The sequence below is a fragment of the Ranitomeya variabilis genome, chromosome 7 (assembly GCF_051348905.1).
Source record: "Ranitomeya variabilis isolate aRanVar5 chromosome 7, aRanVar5.hap1, whole genome shotgun sequence".
Classification (NCBI taxonomy): domain Eukaryota; kingdom Metazoa; phylum Chordata; class Amphibia; order Anura; family Dendrobatidae; genus Ranitomeya; species Ranitomeya variabilis.
The window spans coordinates 116,777,013-116,799,458 of record NC_135238.1 but is presented as its reverse complement, the minus strand read 5'-3'; the positions used below and the strand labels follow the sequence as shown (position 1 = coordinate 116,799,458).

The 22,446-nt window shown below is 43.3% G+C and overlaps 1 protein-coding gene across 7 annotated transcripts in view; it reads left to right on the top strand.

Moving 5' to 3' along the window:
- Window positions 1-22,446, top strand: part of GULP1 (GULP PTB domain containing engulfment adaptor 1) — a 1,809,167-nt gene that overhangs the window by 137,651 nt on the left and 1,649,070 nt on the right. The gene's annotated exons all lie outside the window — the stretch shown is intronic.

Below are 22,446 nucleotides of genomic sequence, written 5' to 3'. Positions count from 1 at the left end.
CCTGGAGACGATGCTGAGTATTCTATTACCTACTGCATTGCCTATAAGGTAAATTTGCATTCGGTAAAGGGGTTAACAAGCCTTATAGAACTTTGCACAGTAAACCCCTCTTACCCCTCATAGCTCTGTCACTCCAGGGCCTCTACTGTGTTCAGTCACCAAACCGCTGAGGCTATTGATGACTGGAGGATACTATGATTGTTGGATTGCATTACTCAAAGTGGGATGTTGATATCTCTACATGGCAACTCTTAGTAGGGCTTCTACAACCAGACATGGCACAAATCCCTCTGCTTTGCATGCTTAATAATAATAATAATAATAATAATTTTATTTATATAGCGCCAACATATTCCGCAGCGCTTTACAACTTATAGAGGGGACTTATACACAATCCTCTGGTTATTACCCATAAATAGAAATCTGACTATTATCACATGCTTGTTCTACGTCCTTGTTGAACATTGGAACAAGTTGGCATTGAAATGGTTATCAAAACTGCTCAAAACCAGATAGATTGAGCTGTTAACAGAATCAGCTGGCAGGGACAAGGTCAAGAAAATTGTTGGGAGTAATAACCAATGAAAGAATTACCACACAAATAAGAGGAAGGGAGTCCGGGGTCTAGTCCAGATGAACAATCTAGGAGTATTTAATGAAGTGAATCAAGTGTCATGATATCAAACAACTGGTAATGCCAGAGTGTAACTAGGAGACTTAAATACGGCACAATATTGACAACGAACAACATTGACTAATCAGTAAAATTAATTCACAGTTTATCAATTTTAAGATTGAAATAAGACACAAGCACATAGAGTTCAACCTGTAGTCTAAGATGTTGATCCAGAGCAACCTGATCTGCATGATAATTGCCCAATATTATTGGCAAATTGACTTCCCTACTCCCAAGATTTCTTCCCTACTCCAAATATAGTTGTGAGAAAAAGTGTTTACCCCTTCCTGATTTCCTTTTATTTTGCATGTTTGTCACACTTACGTGTTTCAGATCACCAAACAAATGTAAATGTTAGACAAAGATTACACAAGTAAATATAAAATTAAGTTTTTTTGCAGTTTTTAAATGAAGGTCTTTATTAAGGGAAAAAAATCCAAACCTACAGGGCCCTGTGTGAAAAAGTGATTGCCCCACTCCTTAATAACTGTGGTTTATCACATCTTTGGGAAGCTGAGTTCAAATTTCCTAGCCACACACAGGCTTGACTACTGCCACACCTGTTCTCAATCACGAAATCACTTAAATAGGAACTGCCTGACAAACTGAAGTGGACCAAAAGAGCCTCAAAAGCTCTCGATCTCGAGACATCATGCCACGACCCAAAGAAATTCTGGAACAAATGAAAAACAAAGTAATTGAGATCTATCAATCTGGAAAAGGTTATAAAGCCATTTCTAAAGCTTTGGGACTCCTGCAAACCACAGTGAGAGCCATTATCCATAAATGGCAAAAAGATGGTACAGAGGGGAACCTTCCCAGGAGTGGCCAGCTGACCAAAATAACCACAAGAGCACAGTGGTGACTCCTCCTAGAGATCACAAAAGACCCCACAACAACATTCAAAGAACTCATCAGTTAAGGACAGGGTCCATGACTCTACCTTAAAAAAAGAGACTGGGCAAAAATTGCCTGCATGGCAGCGTTCCAAGACAAAAACCACTGCTGATTAATAAGAGCAAGAAGGCTGATCTCAGTTTTGCCAGAAAACATCTAGATCAGGGGTGTCAAACTGCATTCCTCGAGGGCCTCAAACCATGCGTGTTTTCAAGATTTCCTTAGCATTGCACAAGGAGCAGGAATCATTATCTGTGCAGGTGGTTAAATTATCACCTGTGCAATACTAGGAAATCCTGAAAACATGACCTTTTTGCGGCCCTCGAGGAATGCAGTTTGATACCCCTGATCTAGATGATCCCCAAGACTTTTGATAGAATACTCCTATGACGAACTAACAAGACAAAAGTTGAACTGTTTGCAAGACGGGGGCAGAGCAAGCACCGCACATGCGCGCAAATAGGCATAGAAACATATAGGCACCATTGTTGTGACTTTACCTTTTGGCTCCCTCTAGTGGCTACTAGTGATTTTACTCTGGGTATGTCTGTCATCCCTTGTATGCTCACCTGGGTCGTTAGGTCAGGGGTGTTGCTATATAAGCTCCCTGGACCTTCAGTTCAATGCCTGGCAACGTTGATATCAGAGCTAATCTGTAGTGCTCTTGTCTACTGATCCTGGTTCCTGCTTGATTAAGCTAAGTCTGCTTTCTTGCTTTTTGCTATTCGTTTTTGTTTGCATTTTTTGTCCAGCTTGTATATAATCTGTATCCTGACCTTGCTGGAAGCTCTAGGGTGGCTGGTGTTCTCCCCCCGGGCCGTTAGACGGTTCGGGGGTTCTTGAATCTCCAGCGTGGATTTTTGATAGGGTTTTTGTTGACCATATAAGTTATCTTACTACATTCTGCTATTAGTAAGTGGGCCTCTCTTTGCTAAACCTAGTTCATCTCTGTGTTTGTCATTTCCTCTTACCTCACCGTTATTATTTGTGGGGGGCTTGTATCCAACTTTTGGGGTCTTTTCTCTGGAGGCAAGAGAGGTCTTTGTTTTCCTCTTCTAGGGGTAGTTAGCTCTCCGGCTGGCGCGAGACATCTAGCGACCAACGTAGGCATGTTCCCCGGCTACTTCTAGTGTTGGCGTTAGGAGTAGATATATGGTCAACCCAGTTACCACTGCCCTATGAGCTGGATTTTTGTACTTCGCAGACTTGCTGATATCTCTGAGACCCTCGCCATTGGGGTCATAACAGTTTGCCAGGCCAGTATTAAATGTTAAATGCATTGCAGAAGCGGGATTATAAGAAAGAAAGTTCTGAGTTTTTTTTTCTCTCTCTCATTTTTTTTTCTTTTCCCCTTTACCTCTGAGTGGCTTGTGATTGCTGCAGACATGAATGTCCAGACCTTGATTACAAGTGTGGACCAGCTTGCTGCTCGTGTGCAGGGCATACAAGATTATGTTACCAGAAATCCTATGTCAGAACCTAAGATACCGATTCCGGAACTGTTTTCCGGAGACCGATTTAAGTTTAGAAATTTCAGGAATAATTGTAAATTGTTTTTGTCCCTGAGACCCTGTTCCTCTGGAGACTCCGCTCAGCAAGTGAAAATTGTTATTTCTTTTTTACGGGGCGACCCTCAGGATTGGGCTTTCTCGCTGGCGCCAGGAGATCTGGCATTGGCTGATATTGATGCGTTTTTTCTGGTGCTCGGTTTGCTTTATGAGGAACCCAATCTTGAGATTCAGGCAGAAAAAGCCTTGCTGGCTATGTCTCAGGGCCAGGACGAGGCTGAAGTGTATTGCCAAAAATTTCGGAAATGGTCCGTGCTGACCCAGTGGAACGAGTGTGCATTGGCTGCAAATTTTAGAAATTGCCTTTCTGAAGCCATTAAGAATGTGATGGTGGGTTTTCCCATTCCCACAGGTCTGAATGATTCCATGGCCCTGGCAATTCAAATTGACCGGCGGTTGCGGGAGCGCAAAACCGCAAATTCCCTCATGGTGTTATCTGAACAGGCACCTGATTTAATGCAATGTGATAGAATCCTGACTAGAAATGAGCGGAAAATTCATAGACGCCAGAATGGCTTGTGTTACTACTGTGGTGATTCTACACATGTTATCTCAGCATGCTCTAAGCGTCTTACTAAGGTTGTTAGTCCTGTCGCCATTGGTAATTTGCAACCTAAGTTTATTCTATCTGTAACTTTGATTTGCTCACTGTCATCGTATCCTGTCATGGCGTTTGTGGATTCAGGTGCTGCCCTGAGTCTTATGGATCTGTCATTTGCCAAGCGCTGCGGTTTTGTTCTTGAGCCATTAGAAAATCCTATCCCTCTTAGGGGTATTGATGCTACGCCATTGGCAGAAAATAAACCGCAGTTTTGGACACGGGTTACCATGTGCATGACTCCTGAACATCGGGAGGTGATACGTTTTCTTGTTCTGCATAAGATGCATGATTTGGTTGTTTTGGGTTTGCCATGGTTACAGACCCATAATCCAGTCTTGGACTGGAAGGCAATGTCAGTGTCAAGTTGGGGCTGTCAGGGAATTCATGGAGATTCCCTGCCCGTGTCTATTGCTACTTCTACGCCTTCGGAAGTTCCGGCGTATTTGTCTGATTATCAGGATGTCTTCAGCGAGTCTAGGTCAAGTGCATTGCCTCCTCATAGGGAATGTGACTGTGCAATAGATTTGATTCCAGGCAGTATGTTTCCTAAGGGAAGACTGTTTAATCTGTCGGTACCTGAACATACCGCGATGCGTTCATATATCAAGGAGTCTCTGGAGAAGGGGCATATCCGTCCTTCTTCTTCCCCTCTTGGTGCGGGATTCTTTTTTGTGGCCAAAAAGGACGGATCTTTGAGGCCTTGTATTGACTATCGGCTTTTAAATAAGATCACTGTCAAATTTCAGTATCCTTTGCCGCTGTTGTCAGACTTGTTTGCCCGGATTAAAGGTGCCAAGTGGTTCACCAAGATAGACCTTCGTGGTGCGTACAACCTTGTGCGCATTAAGCAAGGAGATGAATGGAAAACCGCATTCAATACGCCCGAAGGTCATTTTGAGTACTTGGTGATGCCATTTGGGCTCTCTAATGCACCTTCAGTTTTTCAGTCCTTTATGCATGACATTTTCCGGAAGTATCTGGATACATTTTTGATCGTTTATCTGGATGATATTCTGTTTTTTTCTGATGATTGGGACTCGCATGTGGAGCAGGTCAGGATGGTTTTCAAGATTTTGCGTGAAAATTCTTTGTTTGTTAAAGGCTCAAAGTGTCTCTTTGGTGTACAGAAGGTTCCCTTTTTGGGGTTCATTTTTTCCCCTTCTGCTGTGGAGATGGACCCAGTCAAGGTCCGAGCTATTCATGATTGGACTCCGCCCTCGTCAGTTAAGAGTCTTCAGAAGTTCTTGGGTTTTGCTAACTTCTACCGTCGTTTTATCGCTAATTTTTCTAGCGTTGTTAAACCGTTGACGGATATGACCAAGAAAGGCTCTGATGTGGCTAACTGGGCTCCTGCTGCCGTGGAAGCTTTCCAGGAGTTGAAACGCCGGTTTACTTCGGCGCCTGTTTTGTGCCAGCCTGACATCTCACTTCCCTTTCAGGTTGAGGTGGATGCTTCGGAGATTGGGGCAGGGGCCGTTTTGTTGCAGAGAGGTCCTGGTTGTTCTACTATGAGACCTTGTGCCTTTTTCTCTAGGAAGTTTTCGCCGGCAGAGCGAAATTATGATGTGGGCAATCGGGAGTTGTTGGCCATGAAGTGGGCATTTGAGGAGTGGCGTCATTGGCTCGAGGGTGCTAAGCATCGTGTGGTGATCTTGACTGATCACAAAAATCTGATGTACCTCGAGTCTGCTAAACGCCTGAATCCTAGACAGGCCCGCTGGTCATTGTTTTTCTCCCGTTTTGACTTTGTGGTCTCGTATTTACCAGGTTCTAAGAATGTGAAGGCCGATGCTCTGTCTAGGAGCTTTGTGCCTGATGCTCCTGGAGTCGCTGAACCTGAGGGTATTCTTAAGGAAGGAGTTATCTTGTCAGCTATTTCTCCAGATCTGCGACGTGTGTTGCAGAGATTTCAGGCTGGTAGGCCTGACTCTTGTCCACCTGACAGATTGTTTGTGCCTGCTAAATGGACCAGCAGAGTCATTTCCGAGGTTCATTCCTCAGTGTTGGCAGGGCACCCGGGAATTTTTGGCACCAGAGATCTGGTGGCCAGGTCCTTTTGGTGGCCTTCCTTGTCAAGGGATGTGCGGTCATTTGTGCAGTCCTGTGTGTCCTGGTTCTCAATGGCAAGAGAACGTAGTAAAGCATACAAAGGACTAGCTCTTGGAAGATGGGAACTCGAGCTGACTGTGAGCTAAACCTACCGCACAACTAACAGTGGCCGGGTAGCGTGCCTACGTTTTATCCCTAGACGCCCAGCGCCAGCCGGAGGACTGACTGACCCTAGCAGAGGAAAATACAGACCTGGCTTACCTCTAGAGAAATTTTCCCCAAAAGGCAGACAGTAGCCCCCACATATATTGTCGGTGATTTTAGAGGAAATTGACATACGAAGTATGAAGATAGGTTTAGCAAATTGAGGTCCGCTTACTAGATAGTAGGAAGACAGAAAAGGGAACTTCACAGTCAGCTGAAAACCCTTTCAAAACACCATCCTGAAATTACTTTAAAACTCTAATATCAACTCATGACACCAGAGTGGCAATTTCAGTTCACAAGAGCTTCCAGCCTCAAAAATATTCAAACACAGAGAACTGGAACAAAAATGCAAAACAAACTTAGGACTACAAGTCCAACTTAGCTGATAGTAGTCTAGGAGCAGGAACATGCAACAGAAAGGCTTCTGGTAACATTGTTGGCTGGCATAGAAATGACTGAGGAGCAAGGCTAAATAGAAAACTCCCACATCCTGATGGAAACAGGTGAACAGAGGAGATGAAGCACACAAGTTCAGTACCACCAGTGACCACCGGGGGAGCCCAGAAACCAAATTCACAACAGTACCCCCCCCTCAAGGAGGGGGCACCGAACCCTCACCAGAACCACCAGGGCGATCAGGATGAGCCCTATGAAAGGCACGGACCAAATCGGAGGCATGAACATCAGAGGCTGTCACCCAAGAATTATCCTCCTGACCGTAGCCCTTCCACTTGACCAGATACTGAAGTCTCCGTCTGGAAACACGGGAGTCCAAGATCTTCTCGACAACGTACTCCAACTCACCCTCAACCAACACCGGAGCAGGAGGCTCAACGGAAGGCACAACCGGTACCTCATACCTGCGCAACAATGACCGATGGAAGACATTATGAATAGAAAAAGATGCAGGGAGGTCCAAACGAAAGGACACAGGGTTAAGAATCTCCAATATCTTGTACGGGCCGATGAACCGAGGCTTAAACTTAGGAGAAGAAACCTTCATAGGGACAAAACGAGAAGACAACCACACCAAGTCCCCAACACAAAGACGAGGACCAACACGACGACGGCGGTTGGCAAAATGCTGAGTCTTCTCCTGGGACAACTTCAAATTGTCCACCACATGCCCCCAAATCTGATGCAACCTCTCCACCACAGCATCCACTCCAGGACAATCCGAAGACTCCACCTGACCGGAAGAGAAACGAGGATGAAACCCCGAATTACAGAAGAAAGGAGAAACCAGGGTGGCAGAACTAGCCCGATTATTGAGGGCAAACTCCGCCAAGGGCAAAAAGGCAACCCAATCATCCTGATCCGCAGACACAAAACACCTCAAATAAGTCTCCAAGGTCTGATTAGTTCGCTCGGTCTGGCCATTAGTCTGAGGATGGAAAGCAGACGAAAAAGACAAATCAATGCCCATCCTAGCACAGAACGCTCGCCAAAATCTAGACACGAATTGGGTTCCCCTGTCAGAAACGATATTCTCCGGAATACCATGCAAGCGAACCACATTTTGAAAAAACAGAGGAACCAGCTCGGATGAGGAAGGCAATTTAGGCAAGGGGACCAAATGGACCATCTTAGAGAAACGGTCACACACCACCCAGATGACAGACATCTTCTGAGAAACAGGGAGATCAGAAGTAAAATCCATGGAGATGTGAGTCCAAGGCCTCTTTGGAATAGGCAAGGATAACAACAATCCACTAGCCCGAGAACAACAAGGCTTGGCCCGAGCACAAACATCACAAGACTGCACAAAACCTCGCACATCTCGCGACAGGGAAGGCCACCAGAAGGACCTAGCCACCAAATCCCTAGTACCAAAGATTCCAGGATGACCAGCTAACGCAGAAGAATGGACCTCCGAGATGACTCTACTGGTCCAATCATCAGGAACAAACATTCTACCAGGCGGGCAACGATCAGGTCTATCCGCCTGAAACTCCTGCAAGACCCTTCGCAAGTCTGGGGAAACAGCAGATAATATCACTCCATCCTTAAGGATACCTGTAGGTTCAGAATTACCAGGGGAATCAGGCTCAAAACTCCTAGAAAGGGCATCCGCCTTCACATTTTTAGAACCCGGTAGGTAAGAAACCACAAAATTAAACCGAGAGAAAAATAACGACCAGCGCGCCTGTCTAGGATTCAGGCGCCTGGCAGACTCAAGATAAATCAAATTCTTGTGGTCGGTCAATACCACCACCTGATGTCTAGCCCCCTCAAGCCAATGACGCCACTCCTCAAAAGCCCACTTCATAGCCAAGAGCTCCCGATTACCAATATCATAATTTCGCTCAGCGGGCGAAAATTTACGAGAAAAGAACGCGCAAGGTCTCATCACGGAGCATTCGGAACTTTTCTGCGACAAAACCGCCCCAGCTCCGATTTCTGAAGCGTCGACCTCAACCTGAAAAGGAAGAGTAACATCAGGCTGACGCAATACAGGGGCGGAAGAAAAGCGGCGCTTAAGCTCCCGAAAGGCCTCCACAGCAGCAGGGGACCAATCAGCAACATCAGCCCCCTTCTTAGTCAAATCAGTCAACGGTTTAGCAACATCAGAAAAAACAGTTATAAATCGACGATAAAAATTAGCAAAGCCCAAAAACTTCTGAAGGCTCTTAAGAGAAGAGGGTTGCGTCCAATCACAAATAGCCTGAACCTTGACAGGGTCCATCTCAATGGAAGAGGGGGAAAAAATGTACCCCAAAAACGAAATTTTTTGCACCCCAAAAACGCACTTAGAACCCTTTACACACAAGGAATTAGAGCGCAAAACCTGAAAAACCCTCCTGACCTGTTGGACATGAGAGTCCCAGTCATCCGAAAAAATCAAAATATCATCCAGATACACAATCATAAATTTATCCAAATATTCACGGAAAATGTCATGCATAAAAGACTGAAAGATTGAAGGGGCATTTGAAAGACCAAAAGGCATTACTAAATACTCAAAATGGCCCTCAGGCGTATTAAATGCGGTTTTCCACTCATCCCCCTGCTTAATTCGCACTAAATTATACGCCCCACGAAGATCAATCTTAGAGAACCACATGGCCCCCTTTATTCGAGCAAACAAATCAGTAAGCAGTGGCAAAGGATACTGATATTTAACCGTGATTTTATTCAAAAGCCGATAATCAATACACGGCCTCAAAGAGCCATCTTTTTTAGATACAAAGAAAAAACCGGCTCCTAAGGGAGATGACGAAGGACGAATATGTCCCTTTTCCAAGGACTCCTTAATATATTCCCGCATAGCAGCATGTTCAGGCACAGATAGATTAAATAAACGACCCTTTGGAAACTTACTGCCCGGAATCAGATCTATAGTACAATCGCAATCTCTGTGCGGAGGTAGTGAACCAAGTTTAGGCTCCTCAAAAACGTCACGATAATCAGATAAAAATTCCGGAATTTCAGAGGGAATAGATGACGAAATGGAAACAAAAGGTACGTCCCCATGAGTCCCCTGACATCCCCAGCTTAACACAGAAATTGCTTTCCAGTCGAGGACTGGGTTATGAGATTGCAGCCATGGCAATCCAAGCACCAACACATCATGTAGATTATACAACACAAGGAAGCGAATAATCTCCTGGTGATCCGGATTAATACGCATAGTTACTTGTGTCCAGTATTGTGGTTTATTACTAGCCAATGGCGTGGAGTCAATACCCTTCAGAGGTATAGGAACTTCCAGAGGCTCTAAATTAAACCCACAGCGTTTGGCAAAGGACCAATCCATAAGACTCAAAGCGGCGCCAGAGTCGACATAGGCGTCCGCGGTAATAGACGATAAAGAGCAAATCAGGGTCACAGATAGAATAAACTTAGACTGTAAAGTGCCAATTGAAACAGACTTATCAACCCTCTTAGTACGTTTAGAGCATGCTGATATAACATGAGTTGAATCGCCACAATAGAAGCATAACCCATTTTTTCGCCTAAAATTCTGTCGTTCACTTCTGGACAGAATTCTATCACATTGCATAATCTCTGGCGCCTTCTCAGTAGACACCGCCAAATGGTGCACAGGTTTGCGCTCCCGCAAACGCCGATCAATCTGAATAGCCATTGTCATGGACTCATTCAGACCTGTAGGCACAGGGAACCCCACCATAACATCTTTAATGGCATCAGAGAGACCCTCTCTGAAATTCGCCGCCAGGGCGCACTCATTCCACTGAGTAAGCACAGACCACTTACGAAATTTTTGGCAGTATATTTCAGCCTCATCTTGCCCTTGAGACAGGGCCATCAAGGCTTTTTCAGCCTGAATCTCTAAATGAGGTTCCTCATAAAGCAACCCCAAAGCCAGGAAAAACGCATCCACATTGAGCAACGCAGGATCCCCTGGTGCCAAAGCAAATGCCCAATCCTGAGGGTCGCCCCGGAGCAAGGAAATTACAATCCTGACCTGCTGTGCAGGATCTCCAGCGGAGCGAGATCTCAGAGACAAAAATAATTTACAATTATGTTTGAAATTCTGGAAGCGAGATCTATCCCCGGAGAAAAATTCAGGTAAAGGAATTCTAGGTTCAGATATAGGAGCATGAATTACAAAATCCTGTAAACTTTGAACCTTCATAGCGAGATTATTCAAACCTGTAGCTAAACTCTGAGGATCCATTTTAATCAGGTGAAATCAGAACCATTCAAGGATTAGAAGGAGAGAGAGACGAAGGCTGCAGTAAGCAGAGATGCTAGTGAATCAACTAATGAGCAAACTCAGAAAAAAAAAAAATTTCTCTGCAGACTTCTTTTCTCTCCTTTCATCTGCCAATTATTTTAACCCTTGGCCGGCCAAACTATCCACTGTCCTGGTTCTCAATGGCAAGAGAACGTAGTAAAGCATACAAAGGACTAGCTCTTGGAAGATGGGAACTCGAGCTGACTGTGAGCTAAACCTACCGCACAACTAACAGTGGCCGGGTAGCGTGCCTACGTTTTATCCCTAGACGCCCAGCGCCAGCCAGAGGACTGACTGACCCTAGCAGAGGAAAATACAGACCTGGCTTACCTCTAGAGAAATTTTCCCCAAAAGGCAGACAGTAGCCCCCACATATATTGTCGGTGATTTTAGAGGAAATTGACATACGAAGTATGAAGATAGGTTTAGCAAATTGAGGTCCGCTTACTAGATAGTAGGAAGACAGAAAAGGGAACTTCACAGTCAGCTGAAAACCCTTTCAAAACACCATCCTGAAATTACTTTAAGACTCTAATATCAACTCATGACACCAGAGTGGCAATTTCAGTTCACAAGAGCTTCCAGCCTCAAAAATATTCAAACACAGAGAACTGGAACAAAAATGCAAAACAAACTTAGGACTACAAGTCCAACTTAGCTGATAGTAGTCTAGGAGCAGGAACATGCAACAGAAAGGCTTCTGGTAACATTGTTGGCCGGCATAGAAATGACTGAGGAGCAAGGCTAAATAGAAAACTCCCACATCCTGATGGAAACAGGTGAACAGAGGAGATGAAGCACACAAGTTCAGTACCACCAGTGACCACCGGGGGAGCCCAGAAACCAAATTCACAACACCTGTGGTACTTGTGCTCGAGCTAAGCCTTGCTGTTCTCGTGCCAGCGGGTTGCTCTTGCCCTTGCCTGTCCCGAAGAGACCTTGGACACACATCTCTATGGATTTCATTTCGGATCTTCCGGTGTCTAAGGGCATGTCTGTCATCTGGGTGATATGTGATCGTTTCTCCAAGATGGTCCATCTGGTTCCTTTGCCTAAGCTGCCTTCCTCTTCTGATCTGGTTCCTGTGTTCTTCCAGAACGTGGTTCGTTTGCACGGCATTCCTGAGAATATTGTGTCGGACAGAGGATCCCAGTTTGTTTCCAGGTTCTGGCGATCCTTTTGTGGTAGGATGGGCATTGATTTGTCGTTTTCGTCCGCTTTTCATCCACAGACTACCAGACAAACGGAACGAACTAATCAGACTCTGGAGGCGTATTTGAGGTGTTTTGTCTCTTCTGATCAGGATGATTGGGTGACCTTCTTGCCGTTGGCTGAATTTGCCCTTAATAATCGGGCTAGTTCTGCCACCTTGGTTTCGCCATTTTTCTGCAACTCCGGTTTCCATCCTCGTTTTTCCTCGGGACATGTGGAGCCTTCTGACTGTCCTGGAGTGGATTCTGTGGTGGATAGGTTGCAGCGGATCTGGAATCATGTGGTGGACAACTTGAAGTTGTCACAGGAGAAGGCTCAGCGTTTTGCCAACCGCCGCCGCGGTGTGGGTCCCCGACTTCGTGTTGGGGATTTGGTATGGCTGTCTTCTCGATTTGTTCCTATGAAGGTCTCCTCTCCCAAATTTAAGCCTCGATTCATTGGTCCTTACAAGATATTGGAGATCCTTAATCCTGTATCCTTTCGCCTGGATCTTCCGGTGTCGTTTGCCATTCACAACGTATTTCATAGGTCCTTGTTGCGGCGGTACATTGTGCCTGTGGTTCCTTCTGCTGAGCCTCCTGCTCCGGTGTTGGTTGAGGGCGAGTTGGAGTACGTGGTGGAGAAGATCTTAGATTCTCGTCTCTCCAGGCGGAGGCTTCAGTACCTGGTCAAGTGGAAGGGCTATGGTCAGGAGGATAATTCCTGGGTGGTCGCCTCTGATGTGCATGCGGCCGATTTAGTTTGTGCCTTTCACGCCGCTCATCCTGATCGCCCTGGTGGTCTTGGTGAGGGTTCGGTGACCCCTCACTAAGGGGGGGGTACTGTTGTGAATTTACCTTTTGGCTCCCTCTAGTGGCTACTAGTGATTTTACTCTGGGTATGTCTGTCATCCCTTGTATGCTCACCTGGGTCGTTAGGTCAGGGGTGTTGCTATATAAGCTCCCTGGACCTTCAGTTCAATGCCTGGCAACGTTGATATCAGAGCTAATCTGTAGTGCTCTTGTCTACTGATCCTGGTTCCTGCTTGATTAAGCTAAGTCTGCTTTCTTGCTTTTTGCTATTCGTTTTTGTTTGCATTTTTTGTCCAGCTTGTATATAATCTGTATCCTGACCTTGCTGGAAGCTCTAGGGTGGCTGGTGTTCTCCCCCCGGGCCGTTAGACGGTTCGGGGGTTCTTGAATCTCCAGCGTGGATTTTTGATAGGGTTTTTGTTGACCATATAAGTTATCTTACTACATTCTGCTATTAGTAAGTGGGCCTCTCTTTGCTAAACCTAGTTCATCTCTGTGTTTGTCATTTCCTCTTACCTCACCGTTATTATTTGTGGGGGGCTTGTATCCAACTTTTGGGGTCTTTTCTCTGGAGGCAAGAGAGGTCTTTGTTTTCCTCTTCTAGGGGTAGTTAGCTCTCCGGCTGGCGCGAGACATCTAGCGACCAACGTAGGCATGTTCCCCGGCTACTTCTAGTGTTGGCGTTAGGAGTAGATATATGGTCAACCCAGTTACCACTGCCCTATGAGCTGGATTTTTGTACTTCGCAGACTTGCTGATATCTCTGAGACCCTCGCCATTGGGGTCATAACACACCATATTAAATGGGGCAAACAATGTGGGCAACCGGGTAAACCTAATTATACAATGATGGGGAGGACAGAAAGCTAAATAACGATCCTCAACAGATAATGTACATAGCAGTATGCCACATGATAACTGTCACTGCAGAAATCATATAAATAAAGTATATAACATACATAGCAGTTACAGCAGAAGAAGCAACATGGGCACAGATATATTACCAATGTAATAATATTACTTCCTATGGAAAGTTATATCATATATAATATTACAAACAAAGAATTCCTTGTCCATCTATTTACACAGTAGTAGGAATATGTCCAACCCTAAAATCTTGATTGACCACTACCTCGGGATACGGCGATAATAATAGTCCATTGTTAAGATCATACACTCTTTCATCCGACGTATCTTCAGTAGCTGTAGGATTTTCCCCATCAGATCTTACTTTCGGCGAAAGATGTAGCAGCTAAGAGAGAATATTCCACCAATTTTGTCACCATCCTTCCGGGGCATCCAAGAGAATTTGAAACCATGTGATAAAGTGAAAACTAATATACCTAAAAAGTAATATAAAATATAAGCCATGGTTAGGAAAACTTTTGTTAGCAATGCTTTTGCAGGTTTTGTAAAGGCAGCTTGTTTGGAGCTGAGAGGTAAGGGTAGGTAGGTGAACAGCTAACTTCTGTATAGAAATCAGTCGGCTGGAGAGGGCTGACTGGGATGTTGGAATTAATTCTCTTTTGGAATGAAACCACTGCTCACACTTAGCCAGGCATCGGTGGCCATACTCCATAGAAGCAAGCTGTACACAATGTAAGATAAAAATTATCGTAGCAGAGGATTTACAGTAATATAAATATCAAGTCAACTGTAAACTTAATTATTTTCTTACTATCCAACTAAGTTAATTTAATAAGATGAGAATACCTTTTTAACTATTTTCAGTGGTATGAAAAACTGTTTTAGGGGCATAAAAATGTAAATGTAAAAAATTGTGAATTTTTCTAAATTTTAATCAATCTTCAGATATTTTTATAAATAAATGCAAATCGTACACTGGAAACAGTTTAGAACATAACACGGTTAGTTTTCTTCTATCAAGTCATTTTTTTTCACCACAGCTGATCCTAATGCGATTATTCTAGGCTGGATTGAGGGGAGATCTAGTGCTCTCCTATTGGCCGAGTGCGACCTAGAGTGGGGAGGGTTGGAGAGGACTACGTTGGTGACTGGTAATAGGTATTCCAAAAGTCTGTATACAAGGGATTAGCAGAATTTTTTTTTGTGTACACATGTATTTACTTTCTTTCAGATCATGTCTGTCTGCTATTTTTCGGTGTAAGTGCCTAAACAGCCCCGATTACTTTTGTTATATCTATGGCAGCTTCACCATTCCCTGTCAAAGGACGAACATCAGCACATTTGTCAAGCTAGCCTATTTTGCATATTTCAATGTGAAATTTCACGATCCAGATAAGTCTTTGGCCTCTCACAAGCTGTGCATGTAGTGCATCAAGAGGGAACACACATGATGAGATATCATTTGGTATACCTATGGTTTGGTGAGAGCCAAATGATCATTTTAGTGATCGTTATTTTTGCTAAGGGAAAACATTAGGTTATAATAAGAAAAAATAAATATAAAATAGTGTATCCTAGTCTACCATCAGCTATATGTCCACTGTCTCATCCAGCTGAAATCCTAATGGCAGTTTTCCTTGAACTGCCCTCATTTCCAGAACAGTAAGGTCAAGAACAAAGTGACAGCAATGATGAATATTTTGAAATTGAAGAAATTTGACCAGCATGTATTTAGATTTGGGACTATCACATATATTGAGATTTGGGACAATCACAATAGCTTTAGAAATCCTATCATCAAGACTGCATGATAAAAACCTTCTTGAAAAAGGAGCAAAGGTATTAATTCTACTTTCGATCCAAAGAAGTATTTCTGCAATACTTTAAAAGTGACAGCAGCTTTGTGTATTACCATTAAAATAAATGATTTGATTGAGGAATAGGGAATTTCAATATATAACTCATCAGTGGTGACTATTCATCAATAGCTCAAAGTGAAACTTAAAGGGAAGGTGCTATCAAAAAAAATTTTTTGACAGCAATTGTAAAAATGTAAATAATTAATGTTTACATTTTCTTAAAAAATATTATCATTTGTTTATAATTTAGTAAAATATGAAAAATAATTTGAAAAGTTTTGGAATTTCCACTTTTAAACACTAGGGGGAGCAGCTGCTGCAATTTCAGAAAAACCTAGTGTACAAATAGCTCACATTACAGCACTGCAGTAATTATGGGCGGAGTCTGCTGACGTGTGTGATGTCACTCCTCTCCTCCCCTTCTGGGTGTTTGCTAAGGGATAAGAGAAGATGATATTCAGGAACCCAGTGAGCAGCCATTTTGTTGGTGACTGCAGAGTAAGGCTGCCATCACACTATCAGTATTTGGTCAGTATTTTACATCAGTATTTGTAAGCCAAAACCAGGAGTGGAACAAATAGAGGAAAAGTATAATAGAAACATATGCACCACTTCTGCATTTATCACCCACTCCTGGTTTTGGCTTACAAATACTGAGGTAAAATGCTGACCAAATACTGAACGTGCGACGGCAGCCTTATACTGACAAGTAGACAGTCACCGAGGATGGCAGGCAGCAAGGATTCTGGGAGATATATGGTGGGGGGAGCAAGGTGACAGCAGCACAGAGTATTTCAGGAGAGCAGTGTGCAGGTCTATGGGGGCACCCTGTTTGGTGCGTGGAGCAGCCAGGGATTGTACATGGACGCTGTCTTTTATACACATGGATGGACCGTCTGCTCCACAGAAAACCAGGAAACATTTCCGTGGATTGATGACCTGTTCTGATCCAGACATTGCATGCAAAGACCCCATTCCCCTCCTCAGATCCTGTCCTGGCGATGTGTGAAAGTGAGACGACAGGCGCAGTACGGGGTGACGCTGGGAAGGAATTGTAGCCATATAGTAACGATAAAAATGAGACCCCTCTCTTCAGCTGCCTCACCAGCCCTCCCCTGACTTTACCTAACTGGAGGTCATGCTGCCCCCTCTATTACCCCAGACCCGTGTGCAGGTGCTCAGCCAGAACCACCATAGAATGGGTCCGCTTTCTGAAGATAATACTGCCATAGTGTTCTCACATAATACCGCCATATAGATCACACATAATACCGCCATATAGATCACACACAATACTATCAAATAGATCACACAATGCTGTCATACAGTTCAGTTCTCACATACTGTAATAGCACCATATAGATCTCACATAATACCGCCATATAGATCACACATAATACCGCCATATAGATCACACACAATACTATCAAATAGATCACACAATACTGTCATACAGTTCTCACATACTGTAATAGCACCATATAGATCACACATAATACCGCCATATAATTCTCACCTAGTACTGCCACATAGATCACACATAATCCCACAATATAGTTCTCATATACCACTGTCATATAGTTTTTACATCATTCCAGAACACTGATCAAACATAATACCGCCATATAGATCACATATAATACCGTCACATAGATCACACAATACTTGGCGGCATAATATGTGAGTAGTGTAGCATCGGGTGGTTTCGTCAAACTCAATCTGACAGGTGGGCCCGCCCCTATCAGAGTGTATCAAAGTGTGTAACCCCTCCCCTCCCTGTCAGCCAGCTGCCCTCCGCCTGGCTGTCAGCTTTTGATATAGTCTGATATTGTTAATTTGATACAGTGATTATTATCCCAGTATTTGTTTTATATTAGATTTTGATATTGTTAATTTGATACAGCGATTGCATTCTGTAATCAGGGCACTGTGTTTTATTACCAATGGTATGTCTCTATCAAAAGACTACTTGGTCATTATATGTTGTATTAAGTTTACTCTTATTTGCAAGTGCTGCTCAAGGAGCTGACCGAGACTAGTTGTCAATTCCCAACCGTGACCGGCTTAGGCTGGTTTCACACTTGCGTTTTTGTCTGCAGCGTTTTTTGCACAAAAAACGCATGCGTTTTTTTTCCTATATTTAACATTGAAAACGCATGCGTTTTTTTGCACATGCGTTTGGTCGCGTTTTCAAACGCATGCGTTTTTTGTCTGCATGCGTTCATTGTCAAAAATGCTACCTGCAGTATTTTCTTGCGAGTTTTTTTGCCGCGAAAAAACGCATGCGTTTTTTCGCGGCAAAAAAATGCATTGCTGTCTATGTAAACGCATGCGTTTTTAAGCACATGCGTTTGTTTGCGCTAAAAACGCATGCGTTTTTATAGAAAAAAACCAGAAAACACACTGAAAAGCCACCCACCACCATCAAGGTGATAAAGGGATCCAAACCCTAACCCTAACTCTACCCCTAACCTCACCCCTAACCGTTTAATGAACATTTTCTGACAGTCATATTGCCACGTATTTAAGTGCCACGTATCACGTATTTCAGTGCCACGTATGCCACGTGCCACGTATTTAAGTGCCACATGCCACATATTTAAGTGCCACGTGCCACGTATTAAAGTGCCACGTGCCACGTATTTAAGTGCCACGTATTTAAGTACCACATATTTAAGTGCCATGTGCCACGTATTTAAGTGCCACGTGCCACGTATTTAAGTGCCACGTGCCACGTATTTAAGTGCCACGTGCCACGTATTTAAGTGCCACGTATTTAAGTACCACGTATTTCAGTTGCACGTATTTCAGTGCCACGTATTTCAGTCACGTTTAGGGTTAGGGGTAGGGGTAGGGTTAGGGTTTTCTTGTTTTTTCTTGTGTTTTCTTGTGTTTTCTTGTGTTTTCTTGTGTTTTTCTATAAAAACGCATGCGTCTAAAAAACGCATGCGTTTTACCGCGTTTACATGCGTTTTTCACACATGCGGTTTTTTTAAAAACGCATGCAGATAAAAACGCAAGTGTGAAACCAGCCTTACATATAACTCGTCAAACTCAATTGGGCACATTATGTATGTGGCCATATTACAACACCCGCAAGTATGAAGCGGTGTGTTTTATACGATTATAAAAAACCAAAGACACGATATTGTAAAAGTTTAAAAGATTTTATTGTAAATAAATACATCTCAAAGACATTTCAATACTATAAAAATTCTTACAGAGTATAAAAGTAAAAACATTAAATAGTACAATGATCATACATCAACTCACTTCTTACAAAATAAATAATATAGTGTTACAAGCCATGTACAGCATTTATCCAGTACATTCTTTACATCATGAGCCACATGGTTTGTAGCATCGGAAGAGACCTTTTTTTAGGTAGCAGATTTCCGCGTGTGGTACCTAATGACGGGGAATGTAAAGATTGAATTGTACATGGCGTCGGAGCTAGCTTCTGCGGCGTAGATACAGCGTGTGTCTCACTGCTGGAAATTTTTAATTCATCTAAAAGCTTCCTAGTAGTGGGGTTACCTACAACTGTAGATGGTATATTTAGCTCAGCCATAGCTTGCATAAATGAATCCCAACCCGGCGGTAAATTTCTGCCGGTCAGAACATGACTCTGCGTTGTACTACGTACCAAATCCAGTAAGTTAGACCCTGGTATTACGGATCCTTTGAAAATAAATTCAGCTTTATTATTCCAGGCTGTAACATTTTTATTCTGCAGTAACCTGTTTAGTAAAAATTCAGCATTCTTTTTATATCTTTGGTTTATATGGCTGACAATTTCAGCGACCTCTTGATTTTTATCAGAGTCGGTATTTGCCAATTGTTACTGATCGGGATCAGGAGTGCTAACGAGATTTAAAGCCGTTACTTCTTTTGAGCTGTGCCTCGTATGTACGAAGTAGCGCTGTAGCACGGAGCTATACATTTTAATTTTCACATCATCGGGAATGTGACGACGTTGTAAAATGGCACTAATTTCACCATCAAGGCGCCGAATAACACTGTCGCGTATGTTATCTGTAGTACTGGGCCTTAGTTTGTCTAGCTCCTGTTTGGGCACTAGATACATTTTCTCTGTATACTCCTCTATTTTCCTGCGAGCAGGCTTGTTATTATTGGAATTGCAAAAGCTAAAAGAGGGCCGATAAACCCGCCGGCCTGCTTTAGTAGCCGCTTCTTTTTCTTTATGGGCTGAGATCTGTCGCTCAGGGTTCTTATAGCTTTACGCCACTTCTTTAATATGCCTTTTTGCCACTCTTTCAGAGGAATCCTGCCATTTAAGATGTTTAAAGCAATCTCGCCTATGGCTGTATTTAAATCATTGCTTACATTGAGCAAAATAGACTTTCGGACAGCGGGGGTTGCTTTCACCAGAGTTTTTAAGAGAGCCCAGTTACGACGGAGTCTCTCAGACATCTTTACATCACAACGCACACAGCGTAGAATGTCTGATACCGGGTAAAATTCACTTTTTAGAAGTGTTTTTCTTTTGAACGTAGACAGCAGGCAATGCTGGTGGAAACAATCCGGTCCTTAAGTGCAGATCCTCAGGGGTATTAGCTCTCAAATCTACAAGCAAATACCCATAAGGCTCCCGCGTGGCATCCTCAAAAGCTTCTAGGAAAAAACGTGTTTTTCCGGGATACATCTGATGAGCTAGAGTTAAAATTTGTAATTTATCTCGGGGGTTATTAAAAAGCACCATGTACTTTGTGTTTAAATTTATCGTGCGGCTTTTCTTACCCTGACAAAATATGTTTTGTACCAGGTAGAAAATGCTGAGATTTCTGTGGTGCACATACTTGGTAAAGGCTTTTTCTATCTCACAATTTTCACTAGCACTCTCCATGAGATCATCAACAATAGCCAAATTCACCTTCTCCGGTGGGAATAATTAGTCATCTACGAATGTATTCGGCAGACCCTCCACAAATCTGGCGTTGGGAAAAGAGAGAGAGATTTCATCATATAGTTTCTGCCAATACGAATAAAACCAAACCATATTATCAGGTTTCTGAGAAAAATTAGTTTCAATATTATATAGCAGTTGTTTTACAGCAGTTGTTCTACAAAATAGCTCTTTCCAGAATTAGACGGCCCTGCTAGAATGCATGAGAATGGATGTTGCAGGCGTGTATCCATCACCACAATACGCGACTAATAGCCAAAAGGCAGGGTGGTAAAATTGTCAATTAGGCGCCGCCGCTTTGTGTAAACGCACTTTTGTGTTTTGCATAATGGCCTCGTTTCAATCTCCCAACACTTTTTATTTCTCACAATGGACGGTTGCGGTACGACAATACGTTTCTGTGTATCTATGTCAGAATTGCGCGGGTAGTCCAGAACTAGATCTTTTAGACTGTTGAAATTAATAGATTGAGAGTTACCAACATATAGTGTTATCCCCTTAACTTTTAAGACAGTTTTACCGGTGTTGAGTTTGTATCCGTAAGTTTTGGGGCCCGCGGATACAAATTCTGTGATGTGTGTACCATCGGGTATTTCACTGGTCAGTTTCCCCAGTTAATCGCCTAAAGGTGGCTGCCACTCACCATCTCGCTGTACAAAAATAACTGAATCTGTGTCGTGATAAAGGCACCTCTCCTGCAGCCGGTCCAGCAGCGAATAGAGCTCTAACCGGGCATACGCTGTTGTAAAACACGCTATAAAAATGTTTGTGTTTTTGTTGAGTGTGTGGTGGCCTTTTGCGTATTTGCAGTTAATGGTTGCGGTGTCATCATCAAGGAAATGTAACATCGAGATGTCATAGTAAGGCAGGAACAAATACTTAAAAAGCTCATCTGGGTCCCTAACAATGCTGGTACATGATTGATTAGATCTCTGAGCAAACTTTCCCCATAAAGAATTTAAGAAAAGCTTGGAGATCTGTCTCTTAGCAGGAATGACAGCTATATTTTCAGGCTGTAATTGGACACCTTCTTTTTCAAGAAAGGAGTCAATGTACTGCCTTTTCTTGTCCTCATCAGTGCACCAGCTAGGGTAATCAGAGGCTTCCTGCTTATCCCTAAGATGTAATTTAATGTAGGGAGCAAACAGTTCATCAGTGATTTTAAGAAAATGCCATATTTCATAGATGTGCGCGATCCGATACCCTTTTTCTATCGCCATCTCGAGCTCTATAGTGTACCAGGTGCCTGTCAGGGCACGTTCTTCATCACTATGAGCACAAACACCTGCCTGAGAATTTACAGCGCAAGTGTAGCAAAGGGGAAACATTAATTTTTTGTTGAGTTTTACCGGTAGAACTGGAAAAAATAAATCTCTCGGTGGGCAGACCTTGACTTTAGCAATGCCAAAGTATTTTTTAATGATTCCAAAATTGTCATAGATGATGTCTGGATGGCCTACAGGGTATGTTTTAGTTTTATTTCCAAAGGGGTACAGACTGGTGAAATCGTAGTAATGTAAAGTCTTCACTTCTTCCAGATGGTGATAGAGCTTAATGGCGTTAGTTTGGCCGCCATAAAGCGCATCACGGGGGTCTAAAGGAACGGGGAATTCCATCTGGTGGAGAAATGTTTGAAGGTTAGAATCATTTTCAACCATTTCATTCCACGCATGCTCCCACATCACTCTTACTGTGTACCCGCAGCACTGTAAGTAACGCTTTTTAGCTCAACAGGTGTAATATAACTGGCCATAGGACGTGTTTGTGTCCTTATTCGTGTCATTTTCATTATAGCACACGGGACAACCGTGGTAAAAACAACCCTGAAATTCCAAGGCTATGTGTTGGCCGTTAACATAGGCATAACCATCTAGAAAATATTTCCCGACTTGTTTTTCACCGCCTCTCAAAGCGTGCTGTATGTCGATGTTCTCGGAGTGGGCTACATACATGAGCCACTGTATAGCGGGTGACGAGTAGCGCTTTTTTGCCTTGTGATAATTATCACCTGGCAAAATGGCGATGGTCTTTTTTGGAAGAAATTTAAATCGGTACATTGCCATACACACCGAGGCCAGGGTGAGGAGCTG